The sequence below is a fragment of the Canis aureus genome, chromosome 29 (assembly GCF_053574225.1).
Source record: "Canis aureus isolate CA01 chromosome 29, VMU_Caureus_v.1.0, whole genome shotgun sequence".
Taxonomy (NCBI): domain Eukaryota; kingdom Metazoa; phylum Chordata; class Mammalia; order Carnivora; family Canidae; genus Canis; species Canis aureus.
The window spans coordinates 3,753,382-3,772,953 of NC_135639.1; the positions used below are offsets into that span (position 1 = coordinate 3,753,382).

The following is a 19,572-nucleotide window of genomic DNA, read 5'->3' on the forward strand; positions in this document are numbered from 1 at the left end:
TTCTAGTACTTGAACTCCTCAGTTGGTCCTCTGGCACCTTGATTCCTACCCCCCCCCATAGTATCTTACCCCCAACATCGTCTCCCTTTCTGCTATTAACACTCAAACTCGCTTTGTGCTCTCAAACTCAACACTTGCTTTATCCACTTTGAGTGAAATGCTTTGTCTCCCTTCCTAGGAGAATTTCTCTAGCTCTAGCAAGCCAGCGACGGACAGCTGAAGTTCCAGAGGAATTAGGAAACGGCGGGGACCTGACCTGAGCAGGATCTAGACTCGAGGTCCTGCTTTGCTCTCATGGTCTGTTGAACTCCAGCCAGAAGCGCAAAGGAGCCAAAGTGCACTTGCACACAAAGTGAACTTGCATTTGGGCCACAGGTCTGGCTGGAATTGTGATCTGGGGTCTTTTTCCTCTTTTGACATGACTGTGTTTCATCCACCAGGAGTCCTTCCCTTTGGGAGTCCACTAGAGAAAGGCTCTTTTTTTAAATTTATTTATTTATTTATTTTTTTGCATAAACCCTTCTGCCTGGAAAGGGCTGGCTGGAAAGCAGGTGCAGCGGGTCAGCTCCTGAGTGTACAGACACAGCCTAAACCCCACTGTGCCTGGGTGTCTGCACAGCACACGGATGCACAAGTCTAGAACTTCCATACCTGATTTCTTCTCATGACCAATATATGTGCATTTTAAGTGAATATTTAATGTAGAAGAGTCATGCCCTGGGGGCTCTCTGCAAAGGGGAAATGGGATTTGAATAAGCCAACAACCTGCACGCCCAGGTAGGAACCTTTTAGTTATAGGGGACATTATTTCAGGTGCCACAGATTGTTTGCCACTGTCTCCTTGACTTCTCAAGCACAGCATCTATTTCTAGAGGCCATCAAGATGTTTCTCTTTTCCCTTCAAGATGTAGTAAATTGGGGAAATCAGAGGGAAAGATGTGAACTAAACATAATCGTAAGGAAGAAAATCCCCAGGCACCTGGCATAGGTGGGAAACTTTCCCTTGTTCTGAGGACGATCCTTCATAAATGGGTGATCCGCAGGCCCCAGCCGCCCTCCCTGCCTATGGGGCTCATCTCCATAACAAACTTGATATCCTGGCCACGTTCCCAAATCAATCATCCGGGTCCTTGAAAATGCCAGCATCGGTCCTAGTAACAGCATTCAGAACGTGCAAGAAAGATCTAAATTATAATTCCTAAGCCTTCCCATCTGAACTGAACTTAGGTTACGGCCATCAAAACCTGGCAAAGGAAACCGCTAGTTATTTCCACCTGTTGAATTATTTTTCCCTCAAAAAAAAAAAAAAATCATTGTTTTACCTGGAGGTTGGGGGCTGTTTGCCACCCGGTTCTCTCGGATGACAGCATGGAAACACATCTCTGGGGCTGCAGGAGGTTAATATTAACCGTGTGGACAGGAGGCAACGATTCAGAGGGCAAAGGAATCTGTCTCTAATTTTCAAGGGCTATGCTTTATTTAACTAAGGCTAATTAGCTGTGATCTTCCCATAAGCAATAAAAACATTACATCTGCTCTTAAACTTTAACTGGGTATTTAACAGGAATCAGTTTTCCGGGAATCAGTATCCGACAGTGGTGTTATCACTATGTTAACCCCCACCCCACCCCCCCTTACCCCCCAGCAGATTATTTCCTCCTTTTCTCCGCAGTGGTTTGGACTGGGGGCAGGTCTACACTGGAGGTTTGGGAAAGGAAGGAGAATCCTGCCTTCAGGACTGCACCCCCCTTGGTTTATCAGCCGGGTGGCTTCTCCTTCACTGGGCCGCCTTTCGCATGGGAGATGGGACCTTGCCACTCCTGCCTTCTCCAGACTTAGTCGCTGTAGAGCCTTTAATCCTGGCTCTGCTGCACGGACAGACTGCCAGCCTAATTGCTCTGCTGATGGTCACCAACATGCCTTGGATGTCATCTCCGCAAGGAGAGCGGCGGAGGACGCAATGAACAGGATGCTTAGACGCGTGACAATGGCCACGACTGGGCTCCATCCATTGTCTGGGTTCTGGTTGTCGGATACCTGCAGGCTGGCGCTGTCCTTTCTCTAATCCCAGCACAACACGTTTCTGAAGCAAATGCTGTGCGTCCCCGAGAATGAATAGCGCCCCTTCCCTAAAACTCGGGAAGTCAATGCCCTCCTGCTCTGCAAGGCGACAGGTCCCCCAACAACCCCCCCTCCCCGGGGGGCTCCACCACCAGCCTCATCTGCCGCCAAATCCAGTTCACGTTTTCTGTCCTTTTTTTTTTTTTTTTTTTTTTTACTCCTTTTCTGTCCTTTTGAGAGGTGCTCCTGCCTCGGTGATTGTTGCTGTAATTACACAAATGATCTGCTCCACTGTCACTTCTAGTCACCTAAAATTAAAAATTCATGTAAAATCTAGAGATGCAACTTTTAAGCAGACAGCGGAGGCCTGATCTGATTTTACAATCGATGTTTTAATTAACCCGTTCGTGACTCGCGTGGGTTGTAGGACCGTGAGGGGAAAAGGGGGCCTCGTGCACCTGGCCGCCTGGATCGCACCCGGCTGCTGCAACAGAACCCCGCAGCCTGAGCGGCTCTCACCACCGCCGGGGGTTTTCTTGCAACCCTCCCAGCTCTAAGCCCATGATCGGGGAATCAGCAGGGTCTGAGGCCTCTGCGCTGGGCTGGTGGACGGCCGTCTTCTGGCTGAGTCTCCACAATGGCCTTCCCCGTGGTCCCCAATGTCCATACTTCTTATGAGAACCTGAGTCTTAATGGATGAGGATCCCTGCCAATGACCTCATTTTAATTCCGTTACCATTTTAAAGACCAAATGCAGTCACATACTGGGGGCCCTGGGGGTGAGGGATTTAACATATGAATTTTGGGGGACACAGTCCTGCCCATCACAGCATTCCACTCCCCTCTAAAGTGAGCAAGAGTCCAAACAGGAAGATCAGATTGTGGACATCTCTGCTTCTCGTGCATCAAGCTACACAAGACGAAGACTGGGTCCGAGTCTGAAGAAATTGTGTTCCTACTTATGTTGAAGAAAGGGGGCTTAGATTTCAAACAGTTGCTTGAACACCTTAAATATCAGGGACTTAGAAAAATGCCTAATTTTTTAATTTTTACATTTTATTTCTTTATTCATGAGAGACATGGAGAGAGAGGCAGAGACACAGGCAGAAGGAGAAGCAGGCTCCCCATAGGGAGCCCACTGAGGGACTCGATCCCGGGACCCCGGGATCATGTCCTGAGCTGAAGGCAGACGTTCAATCACGGAGCCACTCAGGTGCCCCAAAGATGCTTAATTTTATTTATGCCAATATTTTCCATTTATTTGGGCTTTCAAATATTGATAAATCTATGAATGAGACAGGTAAAGCACCTAATTATTCTTTATTTTAATTTTTAAAATATTTAAATTAACACATAGCAAAGTTAATGGGTGTGAGGGGGGTTTGTGTGATCTCATGAGTTTTAACATATATGCGGGTTAATGTAACCACCACCATAATCAGGATACACAGAAGCCCCATCCCTTCCCCAAACTCCCTCGTGTTGCCCTTTACTAGTCAAATCCTCCAAAAACTCATGGATGTGTTCTCTATCCATGTCACTCAGTTTTTGTAAGAATGCCATATAAATGGGATCCCATAATATCCAACCTCTGGAAAGGCACCACTTTGACCCAGCACCATGCCTTCGAGATTCATGCATGTTGGATGCACCAATGGCTGATTGCTTTTTACTGCTGAGTCGTGTTCCATGGAGTGGATGTACCACAGTGCCTTTGACCATTCATCCATTGAAAGATATTTGTGTTAGTTCTGGTTTTCAACGAACAGGAATAAAACTGCTGCACACATTAACAAATAGGTTGATGTGTGAACATATGTTTTCCCTTCTCTTGCATAAACAACAAAATTGGGATCTCTGGGTCACAGGGTAAGTACACGTTTAGAAGAAACTGTCAGACCTTCCCAGAGGGGCTGGACATGTGTATTTATACCAGCACTGTATGAGACTGTCGGTTGCTCTGCATCACACCAGCCTTTGACAATGTCCAAATTTTTGTGTGTTTTTATTTGTTTTCACCATTCTTTATTTAAAAAAAAAAGATTTTATTTATTTTTTCATGAGAGACACAGATAGAGAGGCAGAGACACAGGCAGAGGGAGAAGCAGGCTCCATGCAGGGAGCCCGATGAGGGCTTCGATCCTAGGACCACAGAAACATGCCCTGAGCCGATGGCAGATGCTCAACCGCTGAGTCACCCAGGTGGCTCCCATGTTTTTGCCATTCTAATAGGTATGTAGTTTGTGAGTTTTATTTGCATTTTCCGTTGGCTAGTGATGTTGAGTATCTTTTCACGGGCTTATTTTCCATTTTTGTATCTTCCTTGGTGAAGAATCTTTTCAAATCATGTGCCCATTTTTTAAATTGAGCTGCTTGTTTCCTTATCATTAAGGAAGGATTGGAGCATTCTTTATATATTCTTATACAATTCCTTCTTCAGATATGTAATTTGCAAGTATTTTCTGCCAGCCTGTAGCTTGTCTTTTAGTTCTCTTTTTTGAGTCATAGCTGAAAATTCTTTGCCTAACCTAAAGTCATGAATACTTTCCCAATGTTTTATTCTAAAAGCCTTATGGTTTTATGCTTTATATTTAGAGCTGTGATCTATTTTGAGTTAGCTTTTGTATAATGTATGGAATATGTGTAGAAATTAATATTTTTGCATATGAATGTACAACTATAGAAAGACTATCCTATTTTTCATTGAATCACTATAGTACATTGGTCAAAAATCAATTGACTTCCCAGATGGGTTCACTGGTGAATTCTATAAAACATTAAGGAAGAAATTATACCAATTCTCTACAATAACTTCCAGAAGATAGAAGCAGAGGGAGTATTTCCTAACTCATTCTGTGAGGCCAGCATTACATTAATATCAAAACCAGACAAAGATATTATCGGAAAAAAAAACTACAGGACAATTTCTCTCATGAATATAGATGCAAGTTGCATATTCTCAATTAAATACAGACAAATCATAATTTAAAAAGTATATAAAAATTCATACACCACAACTGAGAGGGATTTATCCCAGGTATGCAAGGCTGGTTCAACATTCAAATTCACCCAGTAAAAAACAAAGCAAAACAAAACAAAACAAAACAAAAAACAAAAAACAAACAAACAAACAAAAAAAAACAAATTCACCCAGTTAAAAAAAAAAAAAAAGATAGGTGCTCAGGAAATTCCTCCCCTCCTTCATGTCAAAACTCATCCTCATTGAGGTTTGTGTTTTAAGCAGATGCTTGAAGGTATACAGGTATTCATCCTGCAAAAGAAAATTCAGTAAGTGCAACCTCACTGGGAATATCAACAGTTAACAATAACTTGATATATTGGCCAATAATATGTCCTAGGGTTTTATTGGGGGGAATTGATTGTTAAATGAGCAAATTTAGGCATAACTCAAGTGTTTGTAGGGAAATCCTATACACTTCTACATGAGAGTAAAAACTAATTTATTATGTTTTAAGCAAAAAAAAAAAAACATTCAAATTCAAGGTAATTCAACACATCAACAAACTAAAAAAGAAAAATCACATGGCCATATTAAGAGATGTAGAACAAGCATTTGACAAAATTCAATACGCAATCATTTAAAAGTTCTAGTACACTAGGAATGAGGGGAACTTTCTCAACTTGATAAAGACTATCACCAAAACCATACAGTTAACACAATATTTAATGGTGAGAAACTTGAAGCTTTCCCACTAAGATCAGGAACAGGCAAGGATGTACCCTCTCATCACTTTTTTTCTTTTTTTAAGATTTGTTTTATTTGTTTTCAGAGAGAGAGAAAGAGAGAGTGAGGAGAGGGGCAGAGGTAGAGAGAAACTCCTCAAGCAGACTTCTTCGTTGCATGCAAAGACCCTGAGATCATGACCTGAGCTGAAATCAAGAGTCAGGTGTTTAACCAACTGAGCCACCCAGGCACCCCTCACCATTCCTTCCAACATCAGACTAGATGTCTTTGCTAATGCAATTAGTAAGAGAAAGTAATAAAATACACACAGATTAGAAAGAAAGAAAGGAAATGATCTTTGTTTGCAGATGACATGGTCATCTATGTAGAAAATCTGAAAGAATTCATTAAAAATGGAACCAATAAAGTGATTAGAGAAAGCCACTATATATATATAATAAATATATGTAATATATATTATCAACGCACAAATAGAATTTGAAATTAAAAACACAATATCATTTACTTTGGCACCCCAAAATTAAAATACTTAAATATACATCTAACAAAACATGTACAAGAACAACATAAGTGGAATTACAAAACTCTGATGAATGAAATGAAATAAGAGCTAAGTAAATGGATATATATATATATATATATATTTCATATTCATGGATAGAAAGACTCAATATTGTCGAGAGTCTGTTCTTCCCAATTTGATATGAAAATCCAATGCAATCCCAATCAAAGCGCAGCAAGTTATTTTGTTTAAATATTGGTGAACTGATTCTAAAGTTTATAGGGAGAGACAAAGACCCAGAATGACTATCACAACATTGAAAAACGCAGTTGGAGAACTGACACTACTCTACTTCAAGACTTACTATAAAGCTATGGTAATCAAGACAGTGTGGTATTGGTAAAAGAATAGTTAGATCAATAACACAGATCAGAGGGTCTTAAAATGGGCCCACACGAATATAGTCCACTGATCTTTAGCAAATAATGGAAGACAATAAACAGAGAAAAGATAGTCTTTGCAACAGATGCTGCTGAAACAACTGGATATCTACACATAACTAACTAAAATAAATAAATAAATAATAAATAAATAAATAAATAAATAAATAAATAAATAAATAAATAAAATACAAAACAAGATATAGACCTTATGGCCTTCACAAAAATTAACTAAAAATGGGTCAGAGGCCTAAATTTAAAATGAAAAACCATAAATATCTAAGAATATAACACAGGAGAAAACCTAGATGACCTTGGGTATGGTGGTGCCTTTTTAGATACAAGACCAAAGACACGACCCATGAAAGAAATAATTGATGAGCTGGATTTCACTAAAGCTAAAAGCTTCTGCTTTGTGAAAGACAATGTTAAGAGAAGAAGAAGACAAGCTACAGACTGGGAGAAGATATTTGCCGAAGACACATCTGATAAAGAAGTTATCCAAAAATATACAAATAATTCTTAAAACAGAGCAATAAGAAAACAACCCAATTTAAAAATAGGCAAACGCCTTTAATAGATATCTCACCAAGGAAGATACACAAATGACAAATAAGAACATAAAATTTTGCCCAAATCATTTGTCATCAGGGAAAAGAAAATTAAAACAATGTTGAGATATCCCTGCACATTTCTTAGAATGGTCAAAATTCAGAACACTAACAATTGCAAATGCTGACGAGGAGGAAGAGCTATAGGAACTTTCATTCATTGCTGGTGGCAATACAAACTGGTGTAACCACTTTGGAAGGCAATTTGGTGTTTTCTGAGTAAAGTTATATATATTTTATCATGTCATCTGGTAATCACACTCCTTGGTGAAAGGAGTTGAAAACATAAATCATACAAAAGACTACATATGGATTTTTATTGCTGCTTTATTCAAAATGGTCCAAACTTGAAAGAAACCAAGATGTCCTCCAGTAGGTGAATGGATCTATAAAATGTGGTAACTCCAGACAATGGAATATTATTCAGTGCTAAAAATAAATGAACTCTCAAGCCATGAAAATACATGAAGTAAACTTAAATGCATGCTACTATGTGAAAGAACTCAATCTGAAAAAGTATGATTCCCACTATACTTCCTGTATGATTCCAATTTTATGACATTTTGGAAAGGGCAAAACTGTGGAGACTGTAGAGAAATCAATGGTTGCCAAGAATTTGGGGAGAGGAAGGAATGAATGATAGGTAGAGCACAGAGGGTTTTTAAGACAGTGAACGCATGATGTTAAAATGTATAGTATTATAATAATTACAATGATGAATATATGTCATTACATACTTGTAATCCTAACCCTTAGAATATACAACACTAGAAATGAGTCCTACAGCAAACTCTGGACTTTGGGTGATTATAATCATTACAGATTCATTCTTGGTAAAAACACTAGCACTTCAGTGCGTAACACTGAGAATGGGGAAGGTTAGGCATGTGTGGGGTCAGGGAGCCCATAGGAAATCTCTGTACCTCCCTTTGAATTTGGTTGTAAACCTAAAACTATTTTAGGACAATTAAGTCTTTAAAAATCGATTGTCTATGTTTTGGTGGCTCTAGTTCTGGACTCTCTTCAGTTCCACTGATTGATGTATGTGTCATTTCATGAGTATCACTGTTTTGAGTACCATTGTTCTATATAAAGTCTTAAAACCAGGCAGTGTGAGCCCTTTAATTGTATTTTTTTCTTTTTCAAAATTATTCTGGCTTCTCTAGTTTCTTTGTCTTTCCTTGTGCACTTTATATTCATCTTGCTGATATCTATAAAAGATCCTATTGGGGTGTCTCCGAAGTGTGCTAAATCTACTGATCAGCCTGTGAAAAATTGACATATTAACTATCTTGAGTCTTCCTGCCATGAATCTAGTGTGTCTGTCCACTTATTTAGGTTGTCATTAATTTCTGTCATCAGTGTTTTGTAGTTTTTGACACCAGAACCTCTCCCTGTTTTGTTTAATTTACACCTAAGTATTTCACTTTTTGGAGCGTTTGTAGACATTATTTTAATATGGATTTCCAAAGATATTATATGGAAATATAATTAATTTTTAAAAAGATGTATTTATTTATTTCAGTGGGGGAAGGGTAGAAGGAGAGACTCTTCAGGTAGACTCTCCACTGAGTGTGGAGTCCAAAGCAGGGCTTGATCTCATGACCTGTGAGATCATGACCTGAGCCAAAACCCAGAGTGAGACACTTAACCAACTGAGCCACCCACGGGGCCCAGAAATATAATTGACTTTTAAGCATTAACCTTGAATCCTGTGTGACCTTGCTAAATTTACTGATTAGTTTTAAAATCTGTATTTTTGTGGAATTTACAGGGTTTTCTACATAGACAATCATGTTATCTGCAAATAAAGATAGTTTTATTTCCTTTTTTTCCAATCCACGTCTTTGAATTCTTTTTCTTGCTTTATTACACCAGCTAAGACTTCATTTTACTTGTTGCTTTCGTTTTTTAATAAATGAGACAATTTTATTTAGAATGTTCAAGGACTTACCCAAGGTCACATGATTAGTAGTCGCCATAATGGAAGCTGGAATCTAGGCATTTGGTTTCAGTTCCTACTTACTTCCAGCTCTGTCTCATCTATTTTTTTCCCATGAGACTACAGGCACAAGGGGAAAGGATGTACTCTGCATTCTTATGTAGCTTTTCTGTTGACTTTGTGATAACACTGCAGTGAACTTGATCACTGAGGATACAGCCCCTTCTCTCCCATGATTTTAGAGTCAACCAGCATCTAGGGTGACTTGGGGCCTCAGTCCTGATGAGGTGGTCATTTCCAGCCATGAACATTCTCTGCGGTCGTTGTGAGGTCCCCAGGCTTGCAGAACAAATTCTGAGTGCTTTTAAGGTGATGAGGTGAATGAAGAAGCTAAAGCAAGTGATGGATTTTACCCATGCCTCTTTCCATTAGCAAATCACTCTCCACTCTCTGGGGCACTGGAAGGTGGTGACGGGGATTCAGAAATGTCCATTGCAATTTAACTCACCCACTCATGGTGGCTGTTGGGGGGCTGGAAGTGCAAACTCTGCTGAGTGGAGTGAGTGACAGCATGCTGGCCTCACCCGCCGGTATCACTGGACCAGCAAAGCCATATCCCCAGGCAAGGCCCGATGGGGATGGAGGCGCATCCAGCAGGATGCTGAGCATCTTCACTAGCAGGCCTGACAACCTGCCTGGTGTTTCCACTTCAGGATCATTCTTTTCCCTGGAAGAAGCTCTATCGCTGATGAAGTAGTTTCTGACTCAGAAATAGCCCAAGTGGGGCCCTTTCCCTGCACCTTCCCCAAAGACCTCTTATTACCTGTGTCACAGGAGTAGAACTCAATTTATCAAAACATAGTAAAGTGTGAAAAAAAATTTTTTTGAGACAGTTTGAGGGTTAGTGGGGCCTTTTCTTCAAAGCCAAAGTAGAAGAGAAGAAACGTTCTGCTCCTTGAAGCCCCCTCATGCGATGCCTCTTGGGTAGGGAGGAAGTGGGAAAATCAGAAGCCTTGAAAACTGTCACAAACATTTCATTATCTGTTTTACCTGGAAGTATTTGGCTTAATGGATTTTGTTTCAAATATGTTTGAACAGAAGATGGTGTATCTCATCGCACACGCGTGGACCACATACCTTTGTGACTGACTTCAAGTGTCTCCTGGTGTGCTGGCATGGGACTTCTGATCTGTGCATTATTTGCAACTTGTTAGTATAATTCCATAGTCCACCATCCCTGTAAAAAGAGAGAGAGAGAGAGAGAGAGAGATTTTGATTTGTTTATTACAATTCTAAAAGGGAATCTTTGGGGACTTTCTGCCTTTTCTTGCCCCCCTACACACTGTATTGACCACTCAGGTTTCTTTCATTAATCCAGTAAGTTTGATTAAAAAAAAAAAAAAAAAAAGAAAAAGAAGAAAAACTGGTTTCCTATCTCTCCGATTTTGTAATTTCAAATGTACATTAATTTAATTTTATTGACCCAACAAATGATTGTACTAGGGACACTCCTTTTCTCCACTGTTGAATAAACTGTTCAATGTAAAAGGAGTTTCCATAGAGATACAGAGACCCAGAGCCTTCAAGAAACTTGTTAATTAGTTAATGTCTCTTAAATGCTTTGGAAATAAAAACCCTCTCTGAGTGCAAAGAGCCATCATTATACATTGTTTGCCGCGACAAGAGCAGCTGCTGCTTTGCAGAGCTTTTAGCACTGAATTGAGAAGTGCCAGCGTCCGTCTCAGGTCCTCAACTGTAATGTGAGGAAAAGCAAAAGCGGCTCTGCTGCTGGAAACCCAAATCAGGAACCTGCAAAGCTGAAGGGAGGAGGAAAGGGCTGCGTCTGTGAATCTCTTGCTCCGCTTTGTCCTCTGTAATGTCAGCTGTGTCTTCACTTCAGGTTAGCAGAGCTTCGTAATACCGAGTGTCAACTTGTGCGAGCAGGTGTCTTCCAACTGTGTTAGACAGGGCCACCAAGGCAGAGGCACGCTGGCAGGGAGGTCTGGTGGAGAGTAGCCTGGTCCATCCCATTAGCTCCTACAGGGTCGGGAGTAAGGCTGGGTATAGTCATCTGGGCTGCAGCACACCAATGTCTGGGAGGAAAAAAAGACTCCCAGGGAGGTGGCTGGTGTCCCTCAGGAGCCTGAGATCAATGCCACAGCTTGTTTGTCCTTGCACAGGTGAAGACAATAAAATACCAGGAGGCCGTGCAAACTTCAGAAGCATTGCACACTCATGAGCTGGCACATGGAGAGGTCTGGGGTAGGGTTAGCTGCCTCCAAAGACCGTGTGATTAGAAGACTATTTCACTAGCCTGGCCCATCCTGAATTTGGCTCCACAGGCAAGTCAATGATCCCAGGAGCCCAGAGAGGGTGATGCAGCATGCCACCTCCACCAGGCATGCACAAGATGCCACGGGAGGGAGGTCACCTGATGCTGGTCCAGCACCACATGAGGACCAGGGAGGGTACTTTGTGGATTGTGGATGATTAGCAGGAATATAGAACTCAGTACTTGCATTTGAGGAACCCAGATCCATACTATAAATTATTTTATATGCAAACTTTATAACTTGGAAATAACTCTCATCAAAGAAATGAGTTCTAGAAACTAAATGTCATGCAGAGCATTGCATTTGTATGAGTAAAACTATTTAGGCAGGAGCAGGAGATAGGTATGCTCTGTGACCCAGAGAACCACAAGAAAGCCCTGTGTTCAGACAACATTGCTTGTTGGGTGGCTTTGGACAAGTCACTCAACCTCTCCGAGTCAAATGTTCAAAGAATACTAGCCCCATAGGTGTGACAAGATTAAATGAGATATTTTTGAGGTGCTCTGTAAACAGATTTGCTCAGCTTTTACTCAGTTGTCATTCATTCAGCTAATACTTATGGAGAAGCGAGGTGTTGGTGTAAGTGCTACAGAGGGCTCGGAGGAGAAACCCCAGGGCCAGCTCTTGGCTGTCCCCATGTGGCCTAGGAGGACTGCATGTGGTGTTTTTGTGCTAAAGCTAGCACATTGGTGGAGAAAACACAAAGCCAACGGTGCACTATCATCATAATCATGCAAATGTACCCGAGAGATACTGGGATCCTAGCTAAACGGCCAAGCCGAAAGAGATCTCTGTGTTAATTTTGTATGGAGAAGTGTACATCTTCCAGATTTGGAGTATTTATTAAGCTAGTCCTGCTGGGTGTGTCATTAGGTGGATTTTTTGAGCTACATTTGCAAGCTAACCACGGCATTCAGTTTACGGGGACGTGGACCGAGAGCCAGACTGTCATGGGCCTTGGCCTATGGATGGGTGGGATCACAGGAGGAGCCCTCACAAGCCCCCCGCGGCAGAACAAAGTCACAGGTGGAGCAGGAGCGAGTTTCCTCGTGGGGGCCCAGTGAGCCCTAATTCCTCCCTGAAAATGGCCAAGCCTTTTGTGATGTGTTAATGGGGCAGGAGCATGCAGGCGTGGGTGTGCATCCGAGCCGCTGTCTCGCTACGGTCCACACAGGCTGCTCCCTCCCGCCAAGCAGGAAGGCCGTGTGCAAGCGGACTGACTCCCTAACCAGCTAGCCCATCATCTCGGTGTCAGAAACGACTCCATGTTGCCCTCCTGTCAAAATGGATTTTCAGGCGAGAGATACAGTCCCTTCCCATGCATCACCGTGTGTGACACTATTGATTTGATATCGACTCTCAGCCGCCTTTCTGGGCTGCATTCCAACAGGTGGCCAGGCCGACACCATTTTCCCCAGAGTGTCCGGGGAAGAAAATGTGCAAGTTGCCTTTTAAAAAATCCTTCCATTGAAGCAAACTTCTGAAGATTATTTCTGAAGGCAAAGAAGATGGACTTCAAGGCCGAGCGGACTGGTGCGGCGGGGAGGGGGGACAGGGGACCACGGAGAGAGACCGGAGCGGAGACAGTATTTGCTCAATCCAGTCATTCCTTCCCTCACTCGCCAGCAGACCTGAGGCATGCCTGTACTTCCCCGGAGCACGGCCTTTGTGCCTCCAAATCCCCACCCCGCTGGGTCCGTCCTGTGCTTCTCAGCTAGAAAAGCATTCTTGTAGGCCGTGGACGCCAGGAGAGTGGGCTTCTCGCTGCCCCCAAGTCCCAGGTGCACAGGGGCAGTGGGCTTGCTGCCCTGGCAGGTTCCCAAAGCCTCACGAGGCATCCTAGGGGACAGATCCAATCCTCGTTGGACCCGTTAACCACCCCGGCCCACGCCTCCTGGGGGCCCTCAGGAACAGGACCACCTGCATCACCTCCATCTCTCGTGTAACTCCTAGAATCCTGCCAAAGTCCTGGCACTTGACAGGTACCCGCTGAATACCTCCACATTGTCTCAGGCCTCGAGCATCCTTCTTAATTCTGTGAACATGCCGCTGAATTAGACAATGCAGATAGGACCCTGGGCTTTGCTGGCAGAAGAAGAACATGATGATGTCAGCCCCTTCTCAAATCATCGTAGCTGATCGCTTTGTCCTTGCCCGGGCTGGGATGCTGGAAGCTCACTTGAGAGCTCTCCAGTGGGGGACATCTGGCTTCATCATATTGTCTCTATTTCTTCATTTAGCCAAAAAGAAATATTGAAAAACAACATTTAGTGTGTATTTTGTGTTGTCCATATTGCAGGCAAATGCATCGCTAAGCAACACTTTGCCGGAGATTTCCAGCACAAAGGCTCCCGCAAATACACTATCGCACTGGGTGGAATGAATAATACATTACATACAAGGTGTACTTGGGTGTCTGTTTTATACTTCCCTGTGTAGTTTTATAGCTAATTAATCAGGTGACCATCTATACCAAAAAGCTATAAAACCATGAAAACTAATAGGAATTTTTAGACAGAGGTCCCACAGGCAGGGTGGTAAGGAGGGAAATCTGACAAAGAGTCTCCCAGTTAGTAAACTAATGAAAACCCCAGTGCAATTACTCCGGGAACACTTGGGGGGAAAATGGTGTTATATGCTTTTTCCCCTCTTTTCTCTCAGAAGTTAAAGTTACAAAAGAATTATTTTGTGATTAAAATTATATATCATTTTAGTGAAAGACTTCACAGAATTCTTAAGTGGAATTCATGAGTTTTAATGAAATAAAGAATCCTGATGAGAATGGGCAAGATTACACCACCCTTCAAAGGTCTCTCCTAGTCTAGTGGGATAACCGAAAACGTGGCAGGTCAGGTGGCTGCTGGTTTCCCCCAGGAGCACCAATGCATCAGTTATGAGAGGCCCCTGAGCGCAGGCGGTGTCTCCCGCGTGGAGATGGAGAGCAGGACAGGCTCCCTCGGAGGCCCCCTCAGCGTCAGCGGGACTCAAGGTCAGCTGGTGTGTCCAGGGAGCCCCTGTCCCGGTGCTGTGGGGCGCACTTCCAGGTGGTGTCCTCCCGTCCTCTCCCCCGGCCCTCCGCAGGTGTATCCAGGCTCCCTCTGCCCCCACGGCCTGGCCTGCTGCCCGTGGGAACCCAGCCTGCAGCTGCACCCTGACCAGTCCCTGCCAGGCCCCCAGCCCCTCCTGATTTCACATCACACGGGGCTCCATTCGCCCCTACCGTCTGCACCTCAGCCAGATGACTGGCCTCAGATACCTTCTCAAATACTGGGTCGGGATGCAAATGTTAAATGCTCCCTCTCACCTACAGGTGAGGTCCACGCTCCTCCACGCTCTGACTTTGAACCCCGAGCTCTCTGTTGACTCGTACATCACGTCCCGTGCTCCAGTCGGGAGCTGTGGTCGGAGGTGTGGGTGCTGGAGCCAGACGGAGGGGCTGGGACCCACACTGCCTTATCATCAGCTGGAGAAAGTCACTGACCCCTCTGTGCCTCGGTTTCCTGCTCGGAAAATAGCAACAGCTTTCCCTTCTGCACGGCTGTGCGTGAGGACTGCCCAGTGCTGGGTACGGCACCTGATTACTGGGCCTGACAAAGGCCTGAGTATTTCTACCCAGCTGGGTGCCCTGGACGTCGTCGCTCCGCATCTCTCGCTTCATCCGTCCATTCTTGGAAGCTACCCTCGGCGCCCGATGCTTGAGCTGGCTCTTGGCCCCGTCACCTCACCTGGACCGTATGTTCCTGGGGCAGAAGACACACAGACCACCCTCCTACAGGCCCAGCATGGAGCACGTAGGGCACAATTAAAAGTCCCCCAACACTAACGCTGCTTGATCTCTTTTCGCAGAGGAAGTGGGAAGGGGGGTAAAGGAGTCAGGCTTCCCCACGTCCAGTAAGAACTCCCACCAGGTGGTTAGAACAAAGTCATGCCTGCATCCGATGAGAACCGGCAGGTCTGCAAAAATCATTACTGCTTTTGCCAAAATGTGGAATTAAAGATACTGTCCCTTTCCTGTGCAGAAGACTCCTTGGCGATCCCAAGGGGCTTCGGAGAGTCTGCAGGAGTTTTCATCAGGCCTGCGAATCGGCCGTTTTCTTTGGATGGGATTGAGTCAATTTCATCAAAATTGAAGAAGCAGTTGTGCATGTAGATATGGTCTCTGATGGCGAATTTAATCAGATCCGAATGTCACACCTTTAGGGATTCAAACCACCACCAATTTTATCTTTACTGCCTATTCCAGGCCTGAATGCATTTTTTTTTTTTTTCATCTGGAGGCTTTCGCCAGTTTATCTTCCTTTTCTTCACAGCCAAGAAACCAATCTCCCCACCAAAAGGCACTAACGGGTCACATGCGCAAAGGCCTTTGCTTCCGCCGGGGCCTAAGTCACCCTGAGGCTGTCAATGAGGTGCTGAGGCCAGTGGATTCATCCCAGTGAGGCCGGTGGGTGCTCCATAGCTCTAACGGGCTCAGTTCTTTGTCCCAGCCCCCAACAGTCCTTCCTTCCGTCTGACCCCGTGATGGATGACAGTGAACAAAACCCTCTCTTAGGAGGAGCGAGATCATATACACAGGTAATTCAACTTTTGCAGGGCACGGGGTTTCATTTTCAGTGCGGAGGAGAGGAAATTCCCCTAATGGGTTGATGGAGCATGGAGGGAGTGAAGTTACTTCTGGCTGAGGCTTTTATGACGCTCACCATGAGTCAGGAGGGACACAGAGCGCCCCTCCACCCTTCCCTTCCTCCCTGCAGGGTCCTGGGGAGGATATATGGAATGGCGGTGACCCCAGAGCCTCCCCTGTTGGGCGTCAACGCTGCCTCTGCGCCCTCTGCAGCCACCAGGTCTGCGGCCCGTGCCCGTGATCCCTCCAGCACTTAGGACCTTTTTCTCATGACAACTCAGTGCCTCTTCCAACATGCACCCCGCACAATTCCACGTAAGGCTTATCCGCTAAAGCCGTATTTGTTTTTGGAGCTTTACAGGCGATGTACCTGCATGTGAGGCGAGCAATCTAATCTGTGCGCCTTCAGTGTAGGTGGTTCCTAAATGAACTAGATATGTTGTACAATGGAATTACTAGATTTGTATTAAATTGTAGCTCAGGGACCCATCACTGTGTGATGCTAGCTACTTTCCACTTGCTTTGTTTATCACAGAGGAGGGAACTGAATTAGCATAAAATGCTACAAAGTAGTAAAAAGGATGTTTTAGCACCCTATCTATTTGACCTACTGTTGACCTGGTCTAATTTGTATTATCTCTGGGACGTTTTAACAGATCATTTTCCTTTGTTAAAATTAGGTCAGATTAGAGAATTATGACCCCCCATTTATTCTGCTCAAAAGACAGTCCTTTCTGCTTCTAAAATAATAACCCTCTCTGCCCTGAGATCTTTCTTGTTAAATAAAAACACATGCTTTGCTTTGCCTCTTAAATTACTAACTGTGGTGCTGCCTCTCGCAACTGTGATTACTGGTGAATGAGTATTTACCCAGGGCTGTCTGTCGAAGCCCCTGAGAATGATACCGGTCATTCATAAATTGCCTATTGATCAGTCGCAACTAGAAATTAGATCCAAATCTTTGAAAGGAATTGTGAGACTTTGAGTAACATTTACCCGGGAACCTTCAGGGGTCCGGGTGCACATCTCTCACGACGACGGTGGGGCTGCTGATGAATGACTTGTTGTTTGTGCAAAGCTCTTGAAGCAGGAACGCCAGGCCCGGGCACTCCCCCTCTGTCCCCACGTCCCTTTCTCAGGCTTAGCTCCCCACCCCCCCACTTTCACGAGGGGCTTTCTTGGGAGAAGAGACTTACAAAATGGAAAAAGACGTGCACAAACAGGATTTATGATCTAATACCTAGACACAGGGCCATTCTATCATCCGTACAGTGTTGTCACCTCCGAGTTTTTTTTTTTTTTTTTTTTTTATAACATGCCAACTTACTAATCTTCATGGCAGTGGTTTCTGTGCACATACGCAAAAGAAAGTGGTGGCGATAAAGCTCTCTGAGGCTATCCTTGCCAGGTCGGGCGAGCGTCCCGCCCACGTGGGTGTGTGACCGGGCCAGTGGCTCGCTGGGTGCGCAAGACTTGCAGGGCATAAACCCGAGGAACGTGACTCTGATACCCCTTTAAAAATAAAAAAAGGAAGTTCCCTGCAGCAAACGCTCTGCGGAGCTCCAAACTGATTAATTGCAATGCCAAACAGCTTTATTCTGCTTAATAAGAAATTAGATCACAATGGGGATTTGCAGAAATTACCTTGAAATGTTTGTGTGTTTGAATGATTGAACAATTTGTGCTAAAAATGACGTTACCCAGGTCTGAATCCTAAGCCTGGGAACAACTGCACGTTGGGCTCATCGGTATTCCAGAAAGAAAAGGCAGCCCTGCTCCCGCACCCGGCCGGGGTGGCCGCGCGCCCAGCGGCCTTTAGGAGGCTGCGGGTCTGCCGCAGGCCCACCGTCCCCCCGACTCGGCCGGACACCCGCACAGTGGATGCGGATCGGATTTGCATCTTAATCCCCACCTTGGATAAAGTCGGAGCCCGGGACGCATCACCCGGTGGTTGGCCCGGGCTGCGGGTCCCGCGTGCGGCAGGCGGCGGCGGGGATCTGCGGAGGCCCCTCGGTTTCATTAGAAGGCAAAACACCCCAGCCTGCCGCTCGGCTCCTTGAACAACTTCTGAAGATCTTTTAAGTCAACCTTGTGTTTAGTCAATAGGGGAGTTTTGACCCTTCACCTCTCAACAACCACGCGTTTCATTATTTATCTGAGGGAATCAGAGAGTTTTTGTTCTCTCACCAAAGTCCCTGACACCAGGATATTTTTAATAGCTGAAATTTTCCATTCTTGTCACTCGGCCTTTTGAAAATACAGGTATTTTCATACAACACGTAGCTAATGAGTGAAACTTCACAATCCAGCCTCTTCCTCTCATCACGGCACAGGGCCCGCTGCAGCCCCACTAGTGAGGAACATGAAAATTAATTATTGAGCTCCCTGTTTTATCCTCCTCATCTGTTTGATATTCTCCAGCACAGAAGGAACCAGACAATTAAATCACTCCGCCCTCCGCCTCATCACGATGCTCTGGGCACCTCTTCTTCCACTCCAGAGGCAGCAGCCTGTCTGTTTGCTGAGGGGACCTGGTGGGGAGACGGAGAAGGTGGGGGGGCGGGTGACACAAAGAGACGGCCGGGCTCTCCTCCACGTGAGGATTTTTAAAGAGCCTCCGTGAATCGTCCCCTTCGGATGTGATTTCCTTAAATATCTCTTCCGCCCCTTAGTTGCCGGCGCCGAAGCCTCACAGGGACAAAGTCAAGGGCCGCAGCCTCCGTCCCCCTTCAGATCTGCTTCCGAGGACCCTGCCTCTCGTGTTCCGTGCCGTGTCCCCCTGTTCCTCGGATAAATATAGAAAACCTCCTATCCGCTAGTGAGGATAGTTGAAGCAATTAACTTGTTTTATTGAACAATAAAGCTGTCACTCTCTAAACTAGGGTGATTACATCTAAAGCCAAGGGTAGCTTGCAGGCCCACGTGATCCCAGGTTTGGGAAGTGGGGTGTACGTGTCTGTGCATGTGGAGGGTGCACCTGTGTCAACCCCGCCCCCCGGGGGGCTCCGGTGGTTTTGTTTTGCTTGAGGTGCAGCAAAAATGAGAGAGAGACTGGCTAGAGCAGGCCCCAAAAAGGTGACGTCCGTGCCCTGCTTCCCGCTGTCCCTTTTAGCATCCGGGGCAGGGCTTCTATCAGGGACCGCCCGCCACCTGCAGAACTCAGCAAAGTCCAGCCCAGTTGCCCCACTTTTGAGGGTGATGTTTTGCACTGATATGAATTTCCCCTGCAAAGGTGGCCTGCTTTGGTCAGGTTCCTTAAGGGGCCTGTGATCCCTCAAATCTCGAGGACGTCAGGCCAGCAAGGCAGCCAGGCCCACATAGCTCTGCAGTGTAGACTCAGCACCAGACTCCAG

The 19,572-nt window shown here is 44.9% G+C and overlaps 1 long non-coding RNA gene across 4 annotated transcripts in view; it reads right to left on the reverse strand.

Moving 5' to 3' along the window:
- The window catches only part of LOC144300936 (uncharacterized), an 87,163-nt gene that overhangs the window by 11,949 nt on the left and 55,642 nt on the right, over positions 1-19,572 (reverse strand). For 3 of the 4 annotated variants that reach the window (XR_013367680.1, XR_013367682.1, XR_013367679.1), the window contains exon 5: positions 10,400-10,499. This is a non-coding gene — a long non-coding RNA (uncharacterized LOC144300936). Of the gene's footprint in view, positions 1-4,985; positions 5,333-10,399; positions 10,500-19,572 lie in introns of those variants that run through there. The other variant, XR_013367681.1, reaches the window with a different exon arrangement.